Source organism: Geotrypetes seraphini, chromosome 8, assembly GCF_902459505.1.
Source record: "Geotrypetes seraphini chromosome 8, aGeoSer1.1, whole genome shotgun sequence".
NCBI classification, from domain to species: domain Eukaryota; kingdom Metazoa; phylum Chordata; class Amphibia; order Gymnophiona; family Dermophiidae; genus Geotrypetes; species Geotrypetes seraphini.
In genome coordinates this window covers 80,895,524-80,914,762 of record NC_047091.1, presented here as the reverse complement: position 1 = coordinate 80,914,762, position 19,239 = coordinate 80,895,524, and the positions used below count along the sequence as shown (strand labels likewise).

Here is a 19,239-nt window from a genome sequence, read left to right as displayed (position 1 = left end):
TAATCCAGTTTGTTTAGTAGTTTGGAAGCAAGAGCATTCCTAAAACTTAATGCTAAACTTGAACAGTTATAGTGGATATTGATATTCTTTTGTCTGTTTAGTTTCTCACGGAAAAGGCAATAAGCCATGTGCTATGGGTTAATGTTAAGGATAATTATTATTAGTAGTAGTTATTTATATACTGCCTGTCAATGGAGGTTCTAAGCAGTTTACCTTAATTGTAAACTGGCAGGCTCACAATCTATCTAATATATCTGGGGCAATGAAGGATTCAGGCCTAGATTCTCAAAAAAACATGTTAAAAAATGATGGGCTGGCATCGCAGCCATTCTGGTAGCAATTTTTAAAAAGCGAGTCATTCTCCAAAAAACGCTCATGGCGGAGAGTAGCGAAGACTTGCTAAATTTGCATGTGCCCATCGCTGGTGATAGTGATGGGCACATGTGTAGAATAAATGTAAAAATACCTCCCCCCCAAAAAACCCCCCCCCCACAACAGTGAGAGAGTTGCCCAATCTTTCCCGCCACCAAATAACCTCCCCCAGCAGTGGGAGAGATGCCTATTCCCTCCCACCACAAACAACCCTGCCCCCCGCCCCGCAGCGGGTTAGATGCACACTCTCTTCCGCCGCCATGCAACCTCTCCCCAGCAGCGGGAGAGATGCCCATTTTCTCCTGCTACCACACAATATCCCCCCTGCCTCCGACCCCTCTCCCCCTTACTTTGAATTAGTTAGCTGACCGGAGGGATGCCTACTCCCTCCGGCCAGCTGGCCCTCCTCTTCAAAATGGGCCTTCCCCTTCCCGGTGCATCCTGGGATGCACCGGAGGGGCCTGAAGCTCCGATTGGCCCAAGTTGTTTAAAGTCCCTCCTATGTGATGGGCCTTATGCATATATGGGCCAATCAGAGCCTCAGGCCCCTCCCCGGATGCACTGGGAAGGGGCCTAAGGCTCAGATTGGCTGAAACGCCTAAGGCCGTTCCCATAGGAGGGGCCTTAAACAACCTGGGCCTATCAGAGCCTTAAGCCCCTCACTGGTGCATCCCAGGATGCACCCTGAGGTTGTGAGGTCAATTCTCACTGCAGCTCCTTGTGACTCTGGGCAAGTTACTTAACACTTCATTGCCCCAGGTACAAAATAAGTACCTGTCTAAAATATGTAAAACTGCTTTGATTATGTAAAACACGCAGAAAAAGCAGTATACAAGTCCCATCCCCCTTTACCTTTTGATTCAGGCAAACTCAAAAAGGGAGGGGGCTCCAAGAGCAATCTTTGCCCAGGATACTCTTGATTTGGCAACCATTATGCCACTAACCAGACTGTCTTCCAGCACTCAGCTGTTTAGCTGTTTCCTGTTGCAAAATTGGGAGGGGGAGAGAGAAAGAATGGGATACTTAATTTGTCCATAAACATATTAGCAACTCCTCCATTCCAAAACAGGGACTTAAGAAGGAATCCTTTCATGAGGTATTATGGGCATTCTGAAGAAGGAATCTTTCCTCCCACAAACTGCCTTTAACAGCTCATCCTGTTCCAGGATTATTACCGTAATCTCCCTTCTGTCCTCTGCACCTCCTGACTGGAATGTTGCCCCCCTCTTTTTAAGAAAGGGACATCTTTGTAACCATACACTGCATTTATAACCTTGAGTCAACCAAGTTAAGGGCCCTCCTGATGTTTTTATCCTTCCTGGAAAAGGGGTTCCTGATTTTAAAAAAAATTATGTTGTAAAAATAACCCAGCTTGGCACCATACAGCAGGGACTAGACAAAATCACTGTTTTATTCTGTCTGTCCCACTTTAAAACCAGGAGTCTCTGAGAGCTAGATCAGACCAGGATACACAGGGCTGCCCCCTGTGGTTCTTATTTTTTAAATAAGAGGTCTTGTGACTAGGTCTGCTTGTTTGTTCCAGAGAATCTCTGCAGTTCCTGGAAATAGAATCCGAAGCAACTACAGAGCCAAAGAAAGGATTATATTAGAAACACACATAGATCAAGATCTTAAAGAGACACTCTTCTACGGTTTCACAGTTAGTGGGAATCAACAACTAAAGTATGGACTCTTGTATATAGAATTCAGGAGCGTAGCTAAAGCGAGCCTGCCGCTAAACCACTAAGCGAGCCTGCAGCTAAACTATCCTTTCCTTCTTTCTGCCCGGCCTGGGCTGGCACCTCTGCCCCTCTCAACCCTATGACCAGCTGCTAACCCACCCGCCAGGACCTCCAAATTCTACAGCAGCAATATTCCACCACTCTGATGCAACTTCCTGTGGCTGGGATGCAGCAGACGAAAGGCCCTGCTAGCCAGAAAGGCAACCTTCCTTTAGCACAGTCTCTGCTACTGTAGTATTTGGAGGACCAGATGGGCAGGTAAGCAGCTGGGCATGAATAGGGTTACCAGACATTTGGAAAAACCTGAGGATGTCCTCTTTTTAGAGGACTGACCTGGTGCCCAGATGGACATTCCAAAACCTGGCAGTTTGGATTTTGGAAAGTCCCAAGCTCCAGCTGCGGCAGACATTGCACGCGTCTGTGAATGCTTGGAGTCCAATACTTTTTGCCTCCTGCACACTTTCTCTCTTTCTCCTTGCCTCTTCACTCAAATGATATCATTCCTTCCCATCCTCCAATCCATGCTCTCTCCCCATGCACCATTTCTTCCTCTCCTTCACCCCATGTCCATTTCTCCCTCTCTCATCACTCAGCACTCCTCCTGCAACAATTTTCCTTCGTTCCTTCCCTCCCCCTACAACCCCACTCACAACTAATATGCTCTCCCCCATGCACCATCTCACCCTCCCCTCCAGTGTGTAGCACCTTTCCTTTCCCTCCCCTTCTGCCAGGATCAGCAGCACCTCTTCTCCCTTCCCTTTCTTCCTGCTCCCTGTCCAGCAATACCTCTCCTCCCTTCCCTTTCCCTCCTCCCCTGTCCAGCAGTACCCCTCCTCTCTCTAGCGGCAACTCACTGTATGCATTTAACTTCCCAACACAGCTGCCGCTAGCATTAATTTAGACACGGTTTCATCAGGCAGCCTCAGGACCTTTGCTAGGCTGGCCTACCTCTGACGAAAGAAGTTGCATCATCGAAGCGGGCTGGCCTAGTAAAGGCCCCGAGGCTGCCTGATGAAACAGCGGCTGAACTAATGCTAGTGGCAGCTGTGTGGCGAAGTTAAAAGCACACAGAGCTGCCACTGCTCTTCCAGGGATGGGGAGAGAAGACGAGGAAGGCAGGAGTCCCGGGAGATATGTGACGGCAGCAGTGACAGCACTGTACCACGTATTGAGAACCTCTGGCCCACAGGACGTGCCTCACGGTGAAATGCGCGTCCTTTAGGCAAGTCAGCTGGCCGGCACCTCTCTTCCTCTTTGACAAGGTTGGTACCCCATGAATGCCTACTACGGAAACTGAAGAACCATGGGGTGGAAGGAGACGTACATAGATGGATCAAAAATTGGTTGGCGGGTAGGAAGCAAAGGGTAGGCATAAAGGGCCACTACTCTGACTGGAGGAGGGTCAAGAGTGGTGTTCCATACTGGGGCCGCTGTTCAATGTATTTATAAATGATCTAGAATCAGGGACGAAGTGCGAAGTAATAAAATTTGCAGACGACACCAAACTATTTAGTGGAGTTGGGACTAAAGAGTACTGTGAGGAACTACAAAGGGACCTAAACAAGCTAGAAGAGTGGGCAATGAGATGGCAGATGAAGTTTAATGTAGAGAAATGTAAAGTCTTGCATGTAGGGAACAGAAACCCGAAGTACAGTTATACGATGGGAGGGCTGTTAATGGGTGAAAGAATCCAAGAAAAGGACTTGGGGGTAAGAGTGGACAACACAATGAAGCCGTCGGCACAGTGCGCAGCAGCCTCTAAGAAGGCGAATAGAATGCTAGGTATTATCAAGAAAGGCATTACAACCAGGTCAAAAGAGGTCATCCTGCCGTTGTACCGGACCCGCACCTGGAGTACTGCGTCCAATATTGGTCACCTTACCTTAAGAAGAATATGGCGATATTCGAGAGGGTTCAGAAAAGAGCGACGCGACTGATAAAAGGTATGGAAAACCTTTCATATGATGAAAGATTAGAGAAACTGGGGCTATTTTCCCTGGAAAAACGGAGGCTTAGAGGGGACATGATAGAGACTTACAAGATCATGAATGTCATAGAGAAAGTGGAGAGGGACAGGTTCTTCAAACATTCGAAAACTACAAGAACGAGAGGGCATTCAGAAAAATTAAGAGGGGACAGATTCAGAACCAATGCTAGGAAGTTCTTCTTCACCCAAAGGGTGGTGGATGCCAGGAATGCGCTTCCAGAGGGTGTGATAGAACAGGGTTCGGTATCGGGGTTCAAGAAGGGATTGGATTAATTCCTGAAGAAAAAAGGGATAGAAGGGTATAGATAGAGGATCACTAAACAGGTCCTGGACCTGATGGGCCGCCGCATGAGCGGACTGCTGGGCAAGATGGACCCTGGTCTGACCCAGCAGAGGCACTGCTTATGTTCTTATGTTCCTCATTAGGAGGCATGCTAATGTGCCGCGGCACACAGTTTGCGATATACTGCTATAGAAAATCGTCTCCTAAATGTCTCATCACAGCAACAAGTAGGGAGACAAGAGTAAGTTAAAGTCCAGGCAGTCACAGCACAAAATGGCACCCAAGAGGAGTTACATACAGCATCTCCTTTTCTCTCAGGCTTGCCTATCTGCAGACTCACAGATTTCAAAGGGCAGTGTTGCACCCATCCAGTCTTGGCAGCTAGTGAACATCGAAACAACTATGGATACAATGCAATTCAAGAAACTTAAAGAGCTGTTTGTCAGAGCCTCTGGACACTACACCGTAGGCATGAATATGAAGGTAACTACATGGAAGATGGCAATACAAATATGGTTGGGTTTTTTTTGGGGGGAGGGGGGATTGTTGAGAGTCAAAGCAGGAATAGGTAGAAGATTATGGTGGGTAGTATCAATGGTTGTTTTATTTGTTTCCTGTATGTGATAATTTGCGTTTGATTAAATATTTTATTGACATGTTTTTAGTTATTGTGAGTTTTACATTTATGTATGTTATTTTGTACTCCGCTTTGGTATAAACGTAATAATAAGCCTAAACCTAGTGTGGTTGCCCTTTGTGCCCATCCCTTGTGACAGCCCTGGCTAAACTGATATCTCAGCAAGAACCAATCGATAAGAGATTACAAGTAGTGAAATCAAATTCATCAGGAGCTGGCTCATCATAATCAAGAAGGACTTTGGCCCTTGTTTCCTGGTTTAAATCCACTCTCTATGCACTAGAAGTGTGAATTCAAGGCCTGGTGCTCTAGGGTGGGGGTGCAAGGGCTGGATATATGAACCCTTGAACAAGAATTCTAGGGTTTGTCAGTCTAAGTGTGTGAATCTGGGCACAAAGGTGTGAGATGTGTACTACAAGCTGCTTTCTGAGGCTGGGCACCCTGTCACTAGAGTGTACAAGGATTACACCAAGCTCTGTGACTGAATCCTGGCATTAATGTGCTATGCTGTATACAAAGATTGTACTGTACATCGCCCACTTGGCATGCAAATCCTGGGGTATGTGTAAGATAGAACCCAACTGAAACCAGGATCTTCGGTTTTGACCAAGATCAAATCTGTGACTGAAATTGGCTGCTCAGTTTCAGTCAAAAATAAAACTGGCCCTTTTTCCTGAACAGTCCCCACTCCCTCTACTGACTAAAAACAGCCCTTCTCAGACCTACCTGCCAGCAGTAGCCCCCCCTCCATAACTCCATAGCTCCAGTGGCAGCTACTCTTGGGCTTACTATGTCATTGATGGCTAGTGAGGACAGGAGCGATCCCCACTTGCTCCTGCCCACAGTTGGCTTCTGCTCAAAATGCCTGCCCCGACCTCCAGCAGCAGTATATCCTATATAATAAAACCCTAAGTGCGCATGCGCACTTAGGGTTTTGTGATCCCTGCCGCCGTGATTTCTGATCCGTGGCCGAATTCTATTTTAGAACATGGCGGCAGGGAACAGCATGTTGAAGGAGAAGGGCAGGCAGAGGAACGCCGTGAGCAGGTCGGAGAGCGACAGCGACAGGATGAAGGCATTGGTGACAGTGCGCAGCTGCCGGTGCTTGACAATCACCAGGATGATGGCGCAGTTACCCAGGCTGGAGAGCAGGAAGATGACAAGCAGCACGAGCGCCTGAGCCGCCACAGCCAGCCCTTGCAGGAGGAGGCCCCCGCCGCCAACCGCCAACGCCTTCCCAGTCTCCTGAGCCACGTACTCACTGCCCTGATTGCTGGCCACTGCTGTGCTCAGGGTGAAACCGCCCAGTACTGCGTGGATCAAGGCTGGGCTCGGGGTCAGCTCTAGCGCGTGCTACGTCAGGTTGGGCGGCGAGGCGAGGTGCACCTGCAACTTCATCGGGTGCGGTGACGGCAGGACGCGGGCGCAGGGAGGCGGCATCACTTGGTGGTGCGGAAAAATTCCACATCACACCCGCCGTGGCGGCTGCCTGCTTGCTGTATTTTCTAACCCCTCCCCCTCTCTTCCAGGTGGTTTGGACGGCTGGCAACATAGACAGCTGTTGCCAATGCAAACGAAGCTTCTACTACCGCAGAGAATTAGGGCTGGGGTGGGAAGGAAATTGGACCTAGATAGGAGAAGGCTGGAACTCGGTTCAGGTAGAAACATAGAAACATAGAAATTAACGGCAGAAAAGGGCCACGGCCCATCAAGTCTGCCCATACCAATGACCCATTCCCTGACTTTTACTCCCCTAGAGATCCCACGTGAATATCCCATTTTCTCTTAAAATCTGACATGTTGTTGGCCTCAATCACTTGCTGAGGTAGCTCGTTCCACTGCCTCAGGTCGATTAGTACACACTACTAATACCATAAGAGGGTTGCATTGAGAACCAACTCAGAAAAGGCTAACTGTATTGTAAAACCTTTACAAAAGTGCAAGTATTGGTTAAGGTTTAATAATGTATTGATTATCCTCTATAATAAAACTCTAAGCGCGCATGTACACTTAGGGTTTCGTGTTCCCAGCCGCCGTGATCTCTGGGTTTGTGCCGAATTCCATTTTAGAACATAGTGGCAGGGAACACTCTGGCATCTCCCCCCTCCCACTCTCACTCACCAACCGCAGCCGCTCCTCTTCAAAGCAGCCTGCTGAGGCTCGCCGGCTGGTTATAGCGAACCTCGCAGGCCACTCCCCACCTGGTAGCCATTGCGTCAGAGGGAGCGTGCTACCAAGGTGGAGAGCGGCCTGCGAGGTTCGCTACAGCCGGCCAGCGAACCTCAGCAGGCTGCTTTGAAGAGGGGTGGCAGAGGCTCGTGCCGGTGGGAGGGAGGGTAAGAACAGCTGCTATCTCAATAAAAATTATTTTAATAAAACAAAAACAGGCATGGCACAACAGAGGGCAGGGGGAGAGGGGGCTGCTTTGGTGGGGAGGGGCCAGGGAGAGACACAGACAGAAAGAATGACAGACAGCGTCCAAGGAGAGAGAGACAAAGAAAATAAAACAGACAGACATCTACTATAGCACCTGTTAATGTAACGGGCTTAAACACTAGTTTGTATACAATTAACATGTAGCTTAGTGGTTAAAGCAATGGGCTGAGAATCAGGGAAGCAAGGTTTCAAATCCTACTACCACTTCTTGTGACCTTGATAAAGTCACTTAATCTCCTTTGTCTCAGGTAAAACTTGGCACTAGACATTCAAAAGAAATTATCTGGATAATTCTCTTAGTTGGCAGTATCCATGGATTTTCAGTGGCATTAAATATCCTTATAGCAGCGGTGTAGCCCTGGGGGGGGGAAGGGAGGCTTGGCAGCCTGGGTCTCCCACTTTGGGCTTGGGCCCTGTAGTACCCTGAATGGCTGGCAGGGATGCCCAAGCCCCACCAGCCAAAGAGCTCTGCGGCCCCACAAACTCCAGCGTGAGGAAATCGGTGACATGCTTTCCAGTTGTCAATACCGGCACTCCTCATGCATGGTCAGTTCACATGCATGAATTAAGTATGTATGAGGATTACTGTAATGCAAACAGCATTGATGTGACTATAAAGTGTTTGCATCAGCTCCAATTGATTCAGAATACCGCAGCACCAGGGACATAGCCAGAGGTGCACTTTTTTGGGAGGGGGAAGCCTAAAGGTAGACCGAGGGGGCAAGGTATTCTTTCCCTAACCGCCCCCCCACCCCCCAACATCACTGCAACTGCAAAATTGAGGCCTAGTTTTGCTGGAGGGAATACCAAGCCCCTCCAGACAAAGAGATCTCCTCAATGAGTCCTGTCTGTGCTGCCAGAGCAGTGCTTAAGTTGGCAGTGCACTTCAGCTACAAATGTTGGAACTCCTGCACATGTTCACTTCAGTTGCTGAACTAAACATGTGTGAGGAGCCGGGGTCAGAGACCAATGTGCATCTGCTGACTTAAATACTGCTCAGACAGCATTGGCAAGACTCGTGGAGAAGGCATCAGCCATTAAAACAGAGGGGGCCTGAACCAATGGTAAGGGGACGCAGGACTCTGAGCCCCCTTCCACTTGTGGCTGTGCCATAAGAGTTGCCATAGCGGGACAGGTGACAGACCATTAAGCCTAGTGTGCTGTTTCCAACAGTGGCCGATCCAGATCACAAGCACCTTGCATGATCTCAAACAGTAAAACAAATTTGATGCTTCTTATCAGTGGCATAGCAAGGATGAGAGAAACCCGGAGCAGTGGTGCCCCCCCCTTCTCCACCTCCTCCTGCCACATGCGCACTGCTTCCCTTCTCCCTACCACCATAACATTCCTGGCATGAGCAGCAAACCCTCAAGTTGCTGTTGTGTCAGGGTTGGCACTTCCTTTGATGTCACTTCCTTGGTGTGGGTCCAGGAAGTGACATCAGAGGAAGAGTTGACACTGGTGTGAGAGCAGCTTAGTCACACCAGGAACGTTACTGAGGTGCGGGGGAAGGGAAGCAGCACACATGCATGGCAGTGGGGGGGGGGGGGGGTAGAGAGGAGAACAAGTGCCCACGTCCTCAAGACGGCGCCCAGGCGGATCCCCCTTACCATGCCACCGCTTCTTATCCTAGGACTAAGCAATGGATTTTTCCCAAGTCCATCTGATACAAAATTGAAATAAGCATCAGGATCACATCATATGATTTCTGCAAATGTTTTTCTGCCTACCAGTACATGAAGAAGGACACGGTACTACTCGAAAGGGTCCAGAGAAGAGCGACTAAAATGGTAAAGGGGCTGGAGGAGTTGCCGTACAGTGAGAGATTACCGAAACTGGGCCTCTTCTCCCTTGAAAGGAGGAGACTGAGAGGGGACATGATAGAAACATTCAAGATACTGAAGGGAATAGACTTAGTAGATAAAGACAGGCTGTTCACCCTTTCCAAGGTAGGGAGAACGAGAGGGCACTCTCTACAGTTGAAAGGGTTCCGTACAAACGTAAGGAAGTTCTTTTCACCCAGAGAGTGGTGGAAAACTGGAACGCTCTTCCGGAGGCTGTTATAGGGGAAAACACCCTCCAGGGATTTAAGACAAAGTTGGACGGGTTCCTGTTGAACCAAAACATAAGCAGGTAGGGCTGGTCTCAGGGCATTGGTCTTGACCTGGGGCCGCCGTGGGAGCGGACTGCTGGGCACGATGGACTGAACACTGGTCTGACCCAGCAGCGGCAAATTCTTATGTTCTTAGTACAATATAGGGCTAAATTTAACACTATCTCTGCTCTTAAGGGTAGCAATGGAACAGAGTACTGGAAGGACAGGATCTTCCTCTGTGAACCTACAAGGTCTCAAGGAGTATCCCTAACTACATCCTCACACATGATACGACACTTGACAATTAGCCTTCTCCAGAGAAGGCCCCACACTCTGGAATGCTCTGCCAAAAATGCTTCACTTAATGCAAGACCATCTCTAATTCAGAAAGCAGGTGAAAATCTGCTTCTTCTCCGAAGCCTTCAATAGAAGCAAATAATGAGATAAGTCACACACAAGGACTAATATCAGCTGCACTTCCTGTTGCAGAACTTCCTTATAATAGAGAATTACACGGGGACAAATTTTTCCCCATCCCTGTGGGAACTCATTTTCCCATCCTGTTCCCAGTGAGTTTTTTTCTTGTCCTTGCCCCATCCCAGCAAGCTCTGTCCTCATTTGCACAAGCCTCACACACTTTAAAATCCTAAAGGCTCGAGTTTTGTGTAGTTATGGCAAAGCTTACAGGAATGGGGCAGGGACAGCAACAAAACTTGCGGGAACAGGATGGAGAAATTGAGTTCCTGCGGGAACGGGGACAAATTCATTCTCTACCTTATAGCACATATACCTTTTATGACTCTGTGTACAATTTTTCCTTAAGTTAGAAAATACTGTAAATGTGGTTATCTAAACTCCTGTTACTCTATCTTATCTATTTGTTCCACCCAGGGCATAGCAGCTCTCTCCAGGTAATAAGGGGTGCGTGGAGCAGTTGCGGGGCTGCAGTTTGGTGGGCGCGGCTGTAGATTCTGTTGGTCCCATTTTAGTTGCTCTTTTCTGAACCCTTTTGAGTAGTACTATGTCTTTCTTCATGTATGGCGACCAGTGCTGTACGCAGTACTCCAGGTGAGGGCGAACCATGGCCCGGTACAGCGGCATGATAACCTTATCCGATCTATTCGTGATCCCCTTCTTTATCATTCCTAGCACACTGGTTCCTTATACCACAGTTCTTGAACCTCCGGTCCACAGAAAATTTCTGCCGGTCCGCGCAGGGCCGGCAAGATCAAGTCGGCAGTTAAATTTCCTGCCGACTGCGGTTCCTCCCAGCCTCGGGCGATCAAGACAGGCTGCCGACGTCGGGGCCTTCCCTCTGTGAGTCTCGCCTGTTCGGAAACAGGAAGTTGAAACAAAATAGGCGGGACTCAGAGAGTGAAGGTCCCAACGTCGGCAGCCTGTCTTGATCACCGCCCCTGCAGAGTTGCTGAAGAGGGCCGCGGAGAAGTTGCGAGTAGACCGGAGAGAGCTGCAGATTCAGATGTAGGTGGAGGGAGATGGTCAGCGTGTGCGAGCAAAATCCTGGGGAGCATTCACAGTGGCTGTCTCCCCTCCCACCAGCTCTCCTAATTGCCAGGGCAGTGATTTATCGGCAACTTCCTGCAGGCAAGTACTGAGAGCTGCTGGAAGGGGAGGAAGCCACTGTAGGAGGCTGGGAAGCTGCTGGATAAAGGGAGAGCTGTTACTGGACTTGAAGGGAGTTAGAAGGAGAGATGCTGCTGGGAGGTGAGGAGGGAAAGGGATGGGAAGAGAGTTAATGTTGAATAGAGGGAGAAGGGAAGGGAGAAGAAGGAGAGATGCTGCTGGGAGGAGAGGAGGGAAAGGGATGGGAAGAGAGTTAATGTTGGATAGAGGGAGGAGGGTAGGGATAAGGAAAAAAGGAAGGAGGGAAGGGAGAAAGAAAAAAGGAAGGAAACACCTGGCAGGGAGATTACAGGAGGGGAAGGGGGTCAGGTTGGAATGGAGAGATCAGATGAGGGAAAGGGGAGAGAGAGGAATGAGAAAGTAGAGAGACATTGATGCTGGAAAGGGGGTCAGCAGAGAAATGAGAGAGGGATAAAGATGCTAGATCTGGTGTAGGAGAGATAAAAATGAAGGCAGTGAAGCTGGAATGAATGATGTAAAAAGGAGAGAGGAGGAACAGGCTGGATGGACAGGGAAGAGGGGCATAGAAAGAAGTCAGATACATATGGAAGGGGAGAGGGCAGACATTGGATGGAACGGGCAGATGCTGGAAGGAAAAGAGTGAAAAGAAGATGAAAGCAGAAACCAGAGACAACAAAAGGTAGAAAAAAATAATTTTATTTCTATTTTGTCATTAGAATATATCAGATTTGAAATATATATCCTGCTAGAGACATAACTGGGGACTGCAGTATTCTGTTAGCATGATATTTCTATGTAGCATTCTATAATAACGGCTTGTTCAGTTTTCTTGATTTTAGAGGGGTTATATGTGAAGGGGAGGGGAGACAGGGGTTTTGTTGGTCCGTGCTCTGTATATTTGTATTTATAAAATCACAATTGTTCAGAATATTGTTTCTTTTTATACTTTAATAAAATATGTTCAATATAAAATTATAATTGCGGCTTGTGCAGATGGGATCAGATGGTTTTGCGGGGACCGAGCTTGCAGAGATGGGGCATAAACGGGTTTTTTAAATTTTAGTCCTAGTAGTTTGCCGGTCCACAAAATAATTCTTTTATTTCTGCCAGTCCACGGGTGTAAAAAGGTTGAAGAACACTGCCTTATACCTTCTGAGGATTGTTTGCTTTGGTTATACCCTGTCACAGCCACTCTCCGGCCGCAGCTGCTCTGAGTGGCACGTGACAGAGGTTATCATGCACCTCTAGGGGTCGCACAAGTTTTAGGAGACTACTGAGTACTGGTCTTTAACCAATAAGACACCACACACTATCGGTAACTGAAATATGAACCATACTTTATTATAACTCAGTTCAAAAAGGTATCTGGCTTTTCCAACACTCAAAAGAAAGTCCAAAAAGAACAATTCAAAAGACAAAAATCAGAATACAATTCACAGTGTCAGAATGCTTCCAATCAAAGGAAATTTCAGCATCAGTTCATACTTGCAACAAACAAAAGAAAATACGCTTGGAAACAGTTCCTGGGTTTCTCTATGCCTCAGAGTCTTCCCTTCAGGTGTGTCTTTATTCAGGTGTTCTTTAAGCAACATGTAGGGCAGGAAGGAAGTGCACACAGGTAGAATCTTTGCAAAAGAGTTCTGTTCTCACCCTGAGTTCAAACATATACATCTCAGTGAGTTAGAGCAAGAAAGAAAACAAAAACTTCTTCTCAGTGCTGTGCTAATCAGCACCGCTCCTGCACTAGCCAGTCTGTTTCACAAGCCCAGAGAAAAAATAACAACAAAAACACAAGAAAAATAAAACTTTCAACGGTTCCTCCTAGAACCTGGGTATCACATAATACTGTGTAGCAAAGAGTTCTTTATTATAAAAGAAGAAACTCACAGTCTCTAGCACTGGTCATCAGCAAGACGCAAAACCACTTCACTTTTAAACACGGTCAGCATTTCATAATAATCTCACTTGCCTTAGTTCAAACAGACTTCTATTGCTTGTTGGTCTGCATTTGCCTCTCTTAGGTCCATGGCTTATGGCAATTCTCCTGTTGTCTGACCCTCAGCCCTGGCTTCTCCCTAGCCATGTGGCTTAGCTATTTCCTGTCTGGACACCTCTCTTTTTCCTGTCCTAGGACACCTCCTCCTCTCTTAGCAGTGCAGCTAGCATTTAATAGGCAAATGCCCCACCTCCAACCACCAAGTGAAGGAGTTCTATGGCACTCTGCAAGCTGCCTGCTTCCTGATTAAAACTACAGTATTTACTTTCAGTTCAATATGTATTGCACTTTAGACACATCTGCTCTCTTGCTCCCTCTAGTGCTTCTGGAGAAAAACAACACTAGTTTCAGGATTTGCTGTTTTTCTCGGTGACAGGTCAAATGCGCGCAAGACCATATCGCGCAGACAAAAATGCGAAAACAACTCAGTGCAAAGACAATAGCGCACTAGACAATTGAGCGCAGGTATAACAGCGCAAGACAATTGAGCGCAACTCAGCGCAAGACAATTGAGCGCAATGATAACTCAGCGCAATGACAATTCAGCGCGCCTCAACATGGCGCCTGGCGAACGAAGGGCACGCGCACGTTCAGCACATTAACACGTCATCACGTCACCAGTTATCAGTATGGTTCCCTTGCCTCTTTGCGTTTTGACTATAAGTCACGTGAATGCATTTTCGTTACTATGGTTACGTTTCCTCAAACCGTTTTTCTCAAAGCTGGAATGTCTCTAACAGCATCAACCAGCTCTGCTACCTTAGGGACACTACTAGCAGGCATACCCTGCATACCACAATCCCTATCAATAAAGATGGATATATATCAACACGGGACGAACCATCAACAAATTGAAAGACAACACTTATCTTATATGGCTTCTGCCACAATCAGCGCCGAAATAAGCTGTAAGCTGTGAACAGGAAATTGATATCAGGGAAGGGGGGGGGGGCGAGTGGAGTTCAAGCAGCACCAAGGCTTCTCCCTGCACTAGGGGTGGACCATCCCCACTTAGGGTTACCAGATGTCCGGATTTTCCTGAACATGTCCCTCCTTTTAAGGACATGTCCGGGGGTCTGGACGGCTTTTCAAAACCTGGCATTTTGTCTGGGTTTTGAAAAGAAATTGCATTGGGAGGGGGCATCCATGCATGCAACATGATGAAGTCACGCACACACATGCATGTGCATGACATGTTGCATCCACGCCTGTGTGAATGCCTTCCTGCCCAATGAACAGACAGCAGGGGGCGGGGTGATGGGTAGAACTGGGCGGATCTGAGGGCAGGTCTAGGGGTCCAGATTTTAGTGACGTAAAATCTGTTAATTAATTAATTTATAACATTTATATACCAGTTATGACCCAAGTGGTGCACATTCAGATACTCAGTAGTGTACTAAGGGAGGGACCGGGGGGGCGGTTCGCCCCGGGTGCCAGCCCTGAGGGGGTGCTCCCGGCCTTGCCGTTCAGTCCCCCCCACCCCTGAAGGACCGCTCACCCCCCTGGCCTCCCTGCACCACCTATGAAGAGAGACAGGCAGGCAGGCCTTCAAAGGGGGTACAGGCCTTCAAGGGGGGGGGACAGGCAGGCAGGCTTTCAAGGGAGGGACAGGCCTTCAAGGGGGGGGGACAGGCAGGCAGGCTTTCAAGGGAGGGACAGGCTTTCAAGGGGGGGGGGACAGGCAGGCCTTCAAGGGGGGATAGGCCTTCAAGGGGATCAGGCAGGCAAGCAGGCAGGCCTTCAAGGGGGGGTGCAGGCCTTCGAGGGGGTGCAGGCCTTCGGGGGGGTGCAGGCCTTCAGGGGTGGGATGCAGACCTTTAAGGGGGGGGGACAGGCCTTCAGGGAGGGGGGCCCTGGTGTAGAAATACACGGAGGGAATGGGGGGGGGGGTTCAAAGAGATGCGCATATGCCGGGTGGGAAGAAATAATGGGTCTGAAAATAGAGAAGAGGGAGAGAGATGATGATCCATAGTTTTTAGAGAGGGAAGGAACAGAAAGGGAGAGAAGTTGGACACAAGGGATGGTATGGAGGGGGGGATAGAGATACTGGATAGGAGGGTAGTTGGGAAAAGAAAGGGAGAGATGGTGGACCCTGGGGTGGTGGGGAAGGAGGGAGAAATGCTGGATGAAAGGGTAGTTAAGAAAAGATGGATCTGTGGAAGGAGACGAAAAAAGAATAGATGCCAGACCTCCTGGGGAGGGAAGGGAAACGGGGAGGACAGAGATGGCAGATGGATGGTTAGCATGCAGAAAGAAGGAAGAAGGAGACCCTGGCAAGCAAGTTATCAGAAGACAACCAGAACCTTGGACCAACAAGATTTGAAAAATAACCAGACAACAAAAGGTAGAAAAACTAATTTTATTTTCTGTTTTGTGATTACAATATGTCTGTGTATCCTGCCAGAGCTGGTGTTAGACCGCAAACATGAGCTAGGATTTAACAGAGAGGAAAAGTCCTTTTTGTTTCTTTATTTTATTTACACCACAGCGCCAGTGTGGTTAGGAGAAGCCAAAGGGGGTGAAAAAGCTATAAAATAAACCCACCAGGATGTTTGAAAAAAAACAAACACACACCCAATTGGGCAGGAAAGTTGAATCGAAAAACCAATTCAATAGGCTGAATCGAATCGAAATTTTTTTTTTTTCCTTGAATTGGGCAGCACTAGTTTGCTCTACTGTCTTAGACTTTAGGACCTGGGATTGGAGAGAGATGGCATCCTCAGTACTTTATAATGCAAGTGAAACGAGGATTTGGTCAGACTTTTGAAGGGTCTGCAGAAGAAAAATATTGTATAGGCCGGGGACATGAGACAGCAGGAAACGGGAACTTTTCTTCCTTCTATTTTTGTGAATGGCAAGGCTAAGGATGTCAGAGAGTTCAGTTAAAATATGTGCTTTATAAGAAAATATAATAATGTATTTTATAAAGTTTATAAGCATTGCTGGCCTACCCGGTGAGGTGTTCCTAATGGTGGTGGTGGTGGCGGCAGCGTATCAATGTGTTGAGAAGAAGAGGTGGTCTGGGAAATTCTCCTGAGCAAACTCCGGGCCCATTTCCACCCCCCCAGTTAGTCCACTCCACTCAACTGGTTCACACACTGAGTGGGTCTTTGGGTGTTGTGCCTGGGTAGTTGTTTTGGGATCTCTTCCAGTGGTTTGTTAGTATCTCCTTGTGGTCCAAGGAAGGAAACTTTGTTAACCTTAGCATTGACCTTCAGAATATGTTTGTAACAGCGCTGCTTGTGTAGCATTAGGCTATGTAGTGATTGAAAGAAAAAAAAACAGACCTTTGCACACTTTTTCACTATATGGTGGGTGTATGAGGAGATTCACATTTCCTGCACAGCTAAGTCCTTGTGAAGTTACCTTGTTCTTTCTGTATTTGACATCTAGCAAGGTCTCTGTTTGGAAGGAAAGATCTAAGCTTAAAAATGAAGTGGCCAGAAATTATGGTAAAAGCAGATAGCATTGCTGATTTTAAGAAAGGTTTGGACAAATTCCTGGAGGAAAAGTCCATAGTCTATTATTAAGACATGGGGGAAGTGTCTGCTTGCCCTGGATCGGTGGCATGGAATGTTGCTACTCTTTGGGTTTTGACCAGGTACTAGTGAGCTGGATTGGTTACCATGAGAATGGGCTACTGGGCATGATGGACCATTGGTCTGACCCAGTTAGGCTATTCTTATGTTATGTTCTCATCTGTAGGGGCCTTTGTTTTCACTTCTTATTTTAATGTATTTTTTTTCTGGGAACTTATCGGTGTTTTTTTAGAATGGGAACAAAAATGGAAGAGAATTAATGTGTGTGGAATGGGGGGAGGGTGGGGTTACTAATTTCTTCAGCTAAATAATTAAATCCACTTCAACCAGACATAGGAGAACTCACGCACCATTCACACACCCTCCAACCAAAATCGTCAAAAGAAAAAAAACTGTTCGACAACCTCCTAACACTCAACCCCCAACTCTACAACCTATTGACCTCGAACACAAACTACAAAACCTTCAAAAAAGAAATAAAAACCCTTCTATTCAAAAAACACATAAAACCGAACTAACACAATCAGAACTGTCCCAAGCATCACCTGCAACTACTCCATATGTACTTCTGATGTCATGACAATTCAGATATAATTTATGTTATGTTTGGATTAATGGTTACATATATGAGGTTCAATAAAAGAAAATTTTCAGTGTCTGTTTCTGTTATGACCATTTATTTTTCATGGTTATTACAAAAAATATTTTTTTACATGGGGAGGTGTCAAAAAATGATGGGCCCCGGGTGCCACATACCCTAGGTACGCCACTGCAGATACTCAAGTGTTTTTCCCTGTCTGTTAACCTTATCCCCACTGCCCCACTCTGGTTCCATCCCATTAAGATGTTTTAACATGTGCTGGAAGTAGAAGTAGAAGGGACGCTGGGAAGCAGTGATCACAATATGATCCACTTCAACCTGGACACAGGGGCAAAACATCTATCCAGAACGATGGCCATGGCACTGAACTTCTGAAAAGAGAATTACGAAGAGATAAGACTCATGGTGAGAAAGAAGATTAAGAAGAGGATAAGCACTGTAAAAATGCTAGAGCAAGCATGATCCCTTTTTAAGGACACAGTCACTGAGGCGCAAAATCTATATATACGGCGTATCAACATGGGATCCAAGAGGAAAAAGAACAAGGAACTGGCGTGGCTCACTGTAGCGGTGAAGGAAGAGATCAGAGACATAAAGACTTTGTTTAAGGAATGGAAAAGGTCAAAAATGGACGAAAACTGGAAAAAGCACAAACATCATCAAAGCAGGTGCCATAAGGTGGTAAGAGGGACCAAAAGAGACTATGAGGAAAAAATAGCCAAGGAGGCAAAAAACTTCAAGCCGTTCTTTCGATATATCAAGGGGAAATAACCCACGAAAGAAGCAGTGGGGCCGTTGGATGATCATGGAATAAAGGGAGTACTAAAGGATGACAAAGCCATCGCTGACAAACTGAACACATTTTTTGTGTCTGCATTTACAAAAGAGGATACACACAACATACCAGAAGCCGACAGGCTATACGCACGAAACAAAGATGGGAAACTGACAGGGTTAACGGTCAGTCTAGAAGTGGTATGCAGGCAGATTGATAGGCTTTAAAACGATAAAATCCCAGGACTGGACTGCATCTATCCGAGGGTAATCAAGGAACTGAAAAGGGTTATAGCTGAACTGCTCCAACTAATAGCCAATCTGTTGATCAAATCAGGAAGGATTCCGGAAGACTGGAAAGTGGCGAATGTTACGCCGATCTTCAAGAAAGGTTTGAGGGGCGATCTGGGAAAATTACAGACCAGTGAGTCTGACCTTGGTACCAGGAAAGATGGTAGAGGCGCTGATAAAAGGACCGCATCATTGATCACCTTGACGGACATAATCTGATGAGGACTAGCCAGCACGGCTTCAGCAAAGGAATATCTTGCTTGACGAACTTACTCCACTTCTTTGAGGGAGTAAACAGGCAGATAGACAAGGATGACCAGGTCGACATTGTATATCTGAATTTTCAGAAGGCGTTCGACAAGATCCTGCAAGGACGACTACTTTGAAAAACTGCGAGCCATGGAATCGAGGGTGAAATACTCACATGGATTAAAAACTGGTTGGAGGATAGGAAACAGAGAGTGAGGGTAAATGGACAATACTCGGACTGAAAAAGCGCTTCGAGTGGAGTGCTGCAGCATTCGGTGCTTGGAGCCGTGCTCTTCAACATATTTACAAACGACCTGGAAATTGGTACGACAAGCGAGGTGATTAAATTTGCAGACAATACCAAAGTTATTCAGAGTAGTGAAGGCGCAGAAGGATTACGAAGACCTGCAACATGACATAAACACACTCGTGAAATGGGCCACGACAGGGCAAATGAGGTTTAACATGGATAAGTGTAAGGTGATGCATGTCAGTAACAAAATCTTATACACGAATACAGGATGTCTGATGCAGTACTCGGAGAGATTCTCCAGGAAAGAGACTTGGGAGTACTGGTAGACAAGTCAATGAAGCTGTCCGCGCTGTGTGCGGCGGCGGCAAAAAAGGCAAAC

At 47.1% G+C, this 19,239-nt stretch overlaps 1 long non-coding RNA gene across 1 annotated transcript; it reads right to left on the bottom strand.

The window, feature by feature from the left end:
• Positions 1 to 12,472: 12,472 nt before the first annotated feature.
• On the bottom strand, positions 12,473 to 13,385 carry LOC117364803. The gene is made up of 2 exons (XR_004540319.1): positions 13,045 to 13,385; positions 12,473 to 12,808 (listed from the first exon to the last, which is right to left on the bottom strand). It is a non-coding gene; the product is annotated as an uncharacterized LOC117364803 (long non-coding RNA).
• Positions 13,386 to 19,239: the final 5,854 nt, after the last annotated feature.